We start from the raw sequence: 9,242 nt of genomic DNA, 5'->3' as shown, positions 1-9,242 counted from the left end.
ATGGCAGATGGCATGGGTTACTTACAGTACAGCATCACAAACATGCTCATTTGTCATATTGGGCAGAGCAGTGGGATAATACTCCTCAGTTCTAAGATTGGTATTATTCTTTTACTCTGGGCGTAGGAACTTGTCTTTTCCGTAATGCTTCTACCATCGCTTAAAATGTCATATATGTCAGATTATGCTGCTATTCATTAGTTACCTCAATGGTGGTAGGTCTGTGAGACTGATCTATTATGGAAAAACAATCAATAATAATACTCAGGTTTTTATTCTTATTTTGGCAGCGTGCAATGTCACAATTTAGAGAAACTGTCAAGAAAGCACATCTATTGTTTCGCAAACGTCTGAGAGGAACAAACAATCACTTCTCCCATGGTGTCTAATTATTATCGTCCCATCTTATCATGGGATGTTCTAGAGCTAGACGTTCTTTTCATTACCTGCTCTATTTGAAATGTGAACATTTCATCTTTCCCCAAAAGGGAAACATCCTGATATCTGCTTGCCGGGAGTTAAAGCAAGTAATACCACTTTAATGAACTTCAATGTCTCTCAAGTTGGTAGGGAAGCTTCAGCCGCCAAAAGGATGCATTTGGGAAAAGACACAGTAGAGGCAAAACATCTGGCCTCCCATTTTTAATTAGACTTGGCTCACAGGCGGGTTTACTTGTTCTGTTAGTGTGGAACTCCTTGGCCTTGATAACCACCTGACGATATCTTGACTGAGCCCAGATGAGAACCCCATACCCAAAGAATAGGAGACTACAAATTCCAAAGCCTTCAAATACTAAAGGAGCGTCGTACTGATTTTAGTTCTAGTTTAGCCGGAGGCAAAACTCATTCCAGCAAAGAACAAGCTCAGTGGCTGGCAATGATTCTGGAGAGAGGGGGCGAAGACAGCGGAAATAACAATCAGTATTAGGGTCACTTCCTGTCCATGCATATCTGTAAATCATATTAGTTGTCATTCTAGATGGCAGTGGAGCTTGTTGATAAGACTGGTTCTGATCTACTTCTTACAACAGGATGCAAAGAGACTTGTGAGAAAATGTGTGAGATCCACAGGAAAATAAGAATCTGTGTTCTTTTTCACAGGGAGTGTGAAAGACACTGTCAAGAACAGCACAGCGTGTGAAAGAACAGCCCTAAAAAGTGAGAAAAACACACCTATCTGTCTAATTGCCAAAGTTCATGCCAACCTCCTTGTCTGCCTCTGTTAGTGGGTGGGTGAGTGCATGAGTGTGTGTGTGTGTGTGTGTGTGTGTGTGTGTGTGTGTGTGTGTGTGTGTGTGTGTGTGCGTGCGTGCGTGCGTGCGTGCGTGCGTGCGTGCGTGCGTGTGTGTGCGTGCGTGCGTGCGTGCGTGCGTGCGTGCGTGCGTGCGTGCGTGCGTGTGTGTGTGTGTGTGTGTGTGTGTGTGTGTATGTGTGTGCGAGCATGTGCGAGCGTGTGTGTGTGTGTGTGTATGATAGTTTCTATGTGTCTTCTGTCAAGAATTAACATCCAGAGAGTTAGCGATAAGAGTCAGACCACATAATTTCCTTTTTCACAATAATACCCTCTCTGTTTCGTCTACAGCATCTCTGCCCTCATATGGGAAAGATGATGGAAAGAGAGCGTTTCTGCTCTCATGTTGTCTGTCTGGCACCCATCAAACACAGAAAAACATGTCCTCTTTGTCTGCATTTAATGAGAAACTGTGAGCCTCGGGGCAGATGTGGAGGCCGAGAAGAATCCACTGGAGCAGAACACTGAGCCTTTATCTTCCTGTGACTGTGTGGAGCCCAAGGAAGACACTGGCCAACAGTAGCTCATCGCATGGCTCTGCAGCAGGGGGAAATTAGCAGTATTTGTTTCTGAAATAATATTTTCTATTGATATTAGTGTAAGAGCATTGCCTACAGTATAAGGAACGGTGACTATGCATACAATTATGTTCTTTTTTATTGCAGATATAGGATATTCCAACTGCAAAGTGGTATTGAATAATTGGCCACAGTTCGCTGTTTGGTTGCAATGCAATGCAACCAATCCATCAGAACAAACCTGGTAGCGACCAGGTTTAAGGTCTGGTTTAAATTAGATGTGTGTCAAAAATGTCTCACAGGCGGAAACTAAACGACAGTTCCGTCAAGTGTCTTTATGGAAATATTAGGTCCCACCTTTTACGAGATAGATAGATAGTTTGATAGATAGATAGATAGATAGATAGATAGATAGATAGATAGATAAATAGATAGATAGATAGATAGATAGATAGATGGATAGATATAGATATGTTCTTGACATTTAACAGAAGCCTTCATGCAAATAGATTTACAATAAATACATCTGTCTAAGTAAGTGAATCATCTATCCATCAGTAATCATAAGAAGTAATAATCTATGCCAAATCCAGGGTCCAGTTATAATGCTAGAAGAACATCATTTACTAGTCAGAAAGGCTTCAAACACCATTGTAGTTATGTCAGTTCTCGTAAATTAGCCTACACCATAATTTTAAACATACATTTTTAGATTAGATTCAACTTTATTGTTATTGCAGAGTACAAGCATCAGACAACGAAATACAGTAAAAAGTGTATGTCAGAAGCGGGATTTGGACCCCTGTCTTAAAAAGAACCCTATGACCTGGTGGCAGCAGCTTACACCAGTCTGCAATCTTGGTGATCTGATAGTTTGTAGCCTCCTGCTAATATCACCACAGTAGTGAATGTTCATTTATTTAAAAATGAACATAAAACAATAAGTAGGGGCTAGTATGACATTATGCATTTAATCTGTCAGCAATTTCTTGCCAAACCATTTCCCTCGCCTTGTTAATTGCGGCAGTATTGCACTTTTTTACATCTTATTTTCCGTCTTCATAAAGATCAACGTACATGGAATCGGAATCGGAATGGAACACTCCCCAGAAGTCAACCTGCCTGTGGGGGGAAGAGAACTCAAATGGCCCATGGGGTTCACCATATAAAGCCAGTAGGACACACCTGCACAGGTGAAACACATTGTCAACGACCCTCCCAGCCCCGCCCACACTGGCTCCCTGAACCAGATAGGCAGCCAACAGGGGAACCAGCTGACAGAGAGAGGGAGGGTCGTCACTATACTACTATATACACCTTTGAAGACGTATCGAAATAAGGCTGGGTTTTTCTATAAATCTGAAGGGATTTATCAAAATAAACCTGGATTGTCCTTTAGCGACGTTGATGGAATACCCCCCTGGGCTTCTCAAAGTCCGCCTGAACGGCAACTCAGTACAGACCCAGCCCATACCTCGTGTTATGAATACAATACGTTATGAAGTGTAACATTTTCTATTTTGAAATGTGTTAGTGACGTTGAATATACAGTGTAGCTGGAGATCATTCACAGTGATCCTGCCCCCAGATGAATGTGGTGTTAATGTGGCTTATTTCCCTATCATTGACATCATTGTCATGGCGACATTAACTGCTGGAGAAAGTCATGTGATGGTGTTGCTGAGTTTGCACTGCCCACGTGGCTAAGTTGGTTAGACTGCCTGTCTAGTAAACTGGAAATTGGGGTACAAATCCAGGCAGAGCCTTGTTTGAAAAAGTGTTTTTGCAACATTAAACGGAACATTAGTTAGTTAGTCCTCTTCACCCCGTTGAGGGGCATAGGGCGTCCACCAGAGCTCTCCATCTCACTCTCTTTTGGGCCTGGGCCTTTGTTTCTTGCCAGCTCCCCCGATGTTCTTCAGGTCTTGGAGTGTGGAACGTCTCCAGGTGTTTTTCGGCCTTCCAGCTTTCCTCTTCCCCTGCGGGTTGTAGTCCAAGGCCTGTCTAGTGATGTTGTTGGAGTCCTTCCTAAGGGTGTGCCCTATCCAGCTCCACTTTCTCCTTTTGATGGTGGTAGCTATGCTGTCCTGGTTTGTTATTCTCCACAGCTCTTCATTTGTGATGCTGATGGGCCACCACAGCTTGAGGATGTACCGCAGGCATTTGTTGACAAACACCTGGATCTTGCTTGTGAGGCCCTCGTGGTCCTCCACGTTTCAGAGCCGTAGAGCAGGACAGTCTTCACATTGGTATTGAAGATCCGTAGCTTTGTGTTGTTGGAGAGTTGCTTGGAACGGAACATTGCCACAGTTCATTTTAACCTGGCAAGCTGGCTATGAAACGTTTTTCATTAGATTAAGCTTGATTTCTTGCTATTTGCTTGCTAGGTAACATGAGTAGGATTGATTTGCATCGTTTATAAAGGCAAGCTTTTCTTGCTAATGTTTTCTTGTAACATTAAATTAGTGTTTTGATTTATTATTGTAATACATAACAGATTACATATCCAAATTGCCCCAAGTAGTCCCACTAGGCTTGAATGTATTTTGACTATCTTGACTGTCTTAAACTTGAGTGTATGTTGCTTAAAAGTTATGTGTTTAAATTATGGGATTAAATGTTATTTTTGTCATCACCAATTGTTCCGGACCTCTGACCTAGAATACAAATCTGATGCAGACCTTTGAGTAATACGTTTTAGATACACTATACTATTACTATACTATACGTCGCTAAGCATGTACTGTAGCTGTCTCCTGATTCATGTACCAAAGTTAATGGTATTTATTGATTTATCATTTAAAGAAAATGTCATTGGTAACATTGGCCTAACTGATTTATAATATACAGATCAGAAAATATTATTCATAATAACATGATAATTAGTAAGTAAGGAGAAGGTAACATAAACATATCAAACTATGACATACAGCAGGGGAGGCTACTGGAGGTAGAAGTTGGAGGACAGACTGATTGTAATGCATGGAATGGAATTAGGAATGGAATCAAATACGTGTGTTTGATACCGAATGTTTGATACCATTCCTCATTCTGCTCCATGCATTCCAATGAGCCTGTCCTCTAATTTCTAACTCCACCCACCTCCACTGACGTACATTATGTACTGAACCCAATACCCAGGAGGGTGCATGTGTCACCGTAAAGCACAGATTAGCACTTGTCTAATGTGTCAAGGTCTGCACAGTCTACTAAGAGTTGCCGTGAAAATTAAATTTTCTTCTCCAGTTGCTAAACATAGATCCCAATAACTGCTGACAAGAAAACCCATTTCTTTCTCGAAAGCATGAACCCTTGGAGAGTGGAGGTGATATTACCTTTCTAATAGCAACATTTTGGGTCCAGGATCCACTGTGTGTGTTTCTTGGACCGAGCTTCAACACCCTTTATTTTATGGTCTCCTCAGTCTCTAGAGAAGGTTTGCATTACTTGACAGGCTGTAATGTCAGAGCCAGACAGCCAATTTCATAAACATATGCACCAATTATGAAATCCATTAATATCCATCATGTCCTGGCATAAATCATACATCATGGCAATGGGTCTGACTGTGTAATTATTGTTGAGCGAGTAACGGAAGTCCTTGATTAGGTCGACTCATTATTTCCCTCCATATGATTAAACTCAGCTCTGAAATAATGAAAAGGGAAAATGGCCAACTCTGCTCCAATGTTTATAATTGTGAATGTGAATACACTGAAATATGTTACTGAGACAAGATGGAACCCCAATTGTGTGTGTGTGTGTGTGTGTGTGTGTGTGTGTGTGTGTGTGTGTGTGTGTGTGTGTCGGTGTGTGTGTGTGTCGGTGTGTGTGTGTGTGTGTGTGTGTGTGTGTGTGTGTGTGTGTGTGTTTGTAACGATGCATACGAGAAACACAATGATCAATGCTTTGACAGGCGGGAAAAAACATGTTTGTGGCTCAGCATCTAAAAATAAAAATACTCTAAATCCTGGCTTAAACTAAAATCTAATAATCGGAGTGTCTGTGTACAGTAAACATTGGAGAATGATAGACAGTTAGTTGTTTTGCAATACATGGAAAGAGCCGATATAAGACGAGGGATTTCTGGAAAAAAGTTATTTCCAACCAGTAGTGCGAAGTTATTAACCCTAACTAACACTTTGCTTTTCCAGAAATTCTGTCTGCCATGTGTGCTCTTTCCACGCCATTACACACATATTGATTAGGAAGCATTACTCATGTATAATCCTTAAAGTATTCAAACAATTAAAGCCTCAGCTTCAGGGTGTCAGAACCTCTTTTTATTTTTTTTATCTTCACAACACATGCATTATCTTAATTCCCTGTTCATTGTAGTACTTATTACTGTGATTCCATTCAGCTCCATAGTTTACATTACACACATTCAATTAATTGAATTATTTCTTCTTTGCACTTTACCTTCAAGCTTCAGTAACCAGGGGATATTTTAAATACTGATAGTTTGAGGTTCATGTTCATGACATTCAGGTCTGGGAAATCTAATTTAGGTTTTGTGCATCCCTTTCGGCAAGAAGAAGTCTAATTGTAATTCTAAATGCAAATTCCTCATTATTGGCAATGGTTGTATATCTTAAACCGTATTGATCTCTTGGTTCAGCTATTTCTCTTCATTATGGGAATAATCCGATTTACAAAGGCTGCATATATGAGATTAAAAATATCCTTCACCCTCCAACAGCAACATGCGGGGACCTCAGCTACTGTATACAGACCAATTGGCTCCTGGCCAGAGCTGACTAATGCCTTCTGGCACATGGGGGTTTTAGGGAAATCAATACTGCACAATAACCAGCCCGGGCTATATTCTACCCTTTGGAATGGAGGAAAGCACATTACTTTGAGTGCAAACCCTATTAACAAAGACGCAAAGTCATGCATTATTTAGGGAATGCCAGTTTCATGAGGCTGATTCAAAACAAACATGAATTATGCATCTGTTCCCAAACTGCTTCTTTTTTTTTTCCCCGAAAGAAACAAGTTGATTTTATACATATGAACAATTTGTATATTACTAATCAAACACACTAGTTCAATACCTACAAGGCGCGGCCTGCGGCCCGCTTATTTGGAGGGCCAATAAAGCCTGTTAGGATGAAGCTGACGACCCTCTCCATCCCAATCAAAGCTAATGGGAGTTCAGCACTGTGCCTTGGCCACATTGGTGGGAGCTCCTCCTGGCGTATCGATTGTAGCCCTGGGTAAAGGTTCGGCCATTACTCCACAGCAGTGAGGGGATGGCCCTCCTTTCTAGGAGATCAATGATGGGCCTACAGCTGTAATCACCATGCTCCTGATGATGTTTTCATTGCTGTGGCAAGCACTGGTGGAATGGAATCTCCGGCCTTACTCTCCATACCTGTCTCTACAAACATCCCGAGCATGCAGCCAGTGGTACATCATATGGAAGTGTCAGGTTGAATTACCTGTTCACATTATTACATCTCAGTGAAGAGATTGGCAATTCAATATAAACAAGTGCTGTCTAAGGTCATTAGACTTGAGATGCCTGGCTTTGGGGGGAATTCTACATTCGATGTTAGGATGATAGACCTAGTAGTAAGGGAGCATGACCGATTTATGGGATACAGATGAATACAATACAACATGGTAACCAGGATATCAAGTCCAAATGTTTCATATTATTTTACCTCTTAGAGAGACCATTATATTTCAGCATGGGCCAGGTACACTGTATATAATGTGTATATTAACTGTAAGTATCTCTGAATGACAGTGTGTGCAGAATTATTCAACTAAAGGAGAAGCTATTCACTGGCTTACACCTAAGAGTTTATTAGGCATCTTCCTAATAAAAAGCTGAAAGACTAATAAAAACAATAAAATCACACAATAAAACCTGTAATAAGGAATAAAGGTACTGTATACTAGACATGGCTAGACCTAATGACAAGCTGAGTACAATAAACTGGCAGTACGTTGTGCTAGCTATACCTCAGATATAACAAACTACACTGTTTTTAAAGACCTTAACATCATGACAACAACCATAATGGGAGCATTGGAGTCATTCCATTAATCTCCACTGTAAAATTCATCTCCTTTTAAGAAACAACATCCTCTATTTCATAGCTCTATTTCATAGCTCGCCGAAACAGCGTGACTGTTGTAGTGATAAAAACCCACTGTGTTGTGAAATGGGAGAGGTTTCTGCTGTAGAAAATGTAGCAGTGTCCTGGAAAACTGTTCATTTGTCACAGTGGTGAGAGAAATCTGATATTCTCTCGGCTATTGTCCTTGTGTCAGTGTAGATAAATGGGACTGTATGGGATAGAACAGCCCCAGTCTATGACATAACATAATTTTAGTGCTCACAGTGGCTCATATGTCAGGAAGAACAGACAACTTCCACCTGAGTCTCTCGCCCTCTCTATCTCTTGCAATCTCTCTCTCTCCCTCCCTCCCTCCCTTGCCCAGCTCCCCCTCTCCTTTCTTTGTGTCCTACCTTTCATTAGACATGTCAATATAAAACAAATTAATCATGCTGCATCCTGCTTAAAGCTTGAGGCCAAACACGTGCATGATTTGTTTGAAATTCGCTTGCGGTTATTGCTTCAAATACAGATTGATCTGTCTTGTTAGCCCCCTTAAATCTCTGAAAGGTGTTTGTTTACTTTAAGAATATAAAGCTGCTCATGTGTGACTCTTTAATGAAATGACTTTTGACACAGTTGAGTCCAACAGAAACATACTTATACACAATTTATTGAATTCCTTTTCTGGGGAGAATTAATCTCTGCCTGTCTGAAAGGAATCAACGCCACAAAGCACAATACAACAGACATTGTAAGCTGTTTGTTTATTGTGGAGATGTGCGGAAATGTCAAATAATAAATCTAAATTTTCCTCTCTGTCAATCGAAGACAAGAGCTCAATAAAACCAAGTGATAATGTGCATCTATTGTAAAGATGCTGTTTTGTGTTCCACGTCAATCCTTCAGATGTAAACTTCAGTACCTCAAAAGCATACAATCAGATTTGCATTATTGAAGAAATCATCTATATATTTTTTTTTTTTTAAACCTTCTGATGGTAGCTGACATTTGACAAATGGAAGTAGTCAGTTCTAAGCATATGTTTAACCACTTTCTACAAGTACTCTTGTTCATATGGCCCCTTAATCAATATGACTCATGGAATATTCATTATACTCATATGAAGGATATGCCTTCTAATGGATAGCTTATTATTTACCGTTTGGAATGAGATTTATCTGACAGGCTTATTATTAACTTTCGGACATATGAGAATGTTATTTTGAAGGATTTATGTTCAGCTCTCTGTATTGACAACATTATGGGGTTTTTGTCAGATGAAAAGGAAATTATACTAATGAGAAATGCTAAATGACCACACAAATCGCTCCAACATGCCAGCTGTCTAAATGTCAT

This window comes from Nansenia antarctica (assembly GCF_963989245.1).
Source record: "Nansenia antarctica genome assembly, chromosome: 4".
Lineage (NCBI taxonomy): Eukaryota > Metazoa > Chordata > Actinopteri > Argentiniformes > Microstomatidae > Nansenia > Nansenia antarctica.
The sequence above is the reverse complement of the archived record's forward strand: the minus strand, read 5'-3'. Positions refer to the sequence as shown.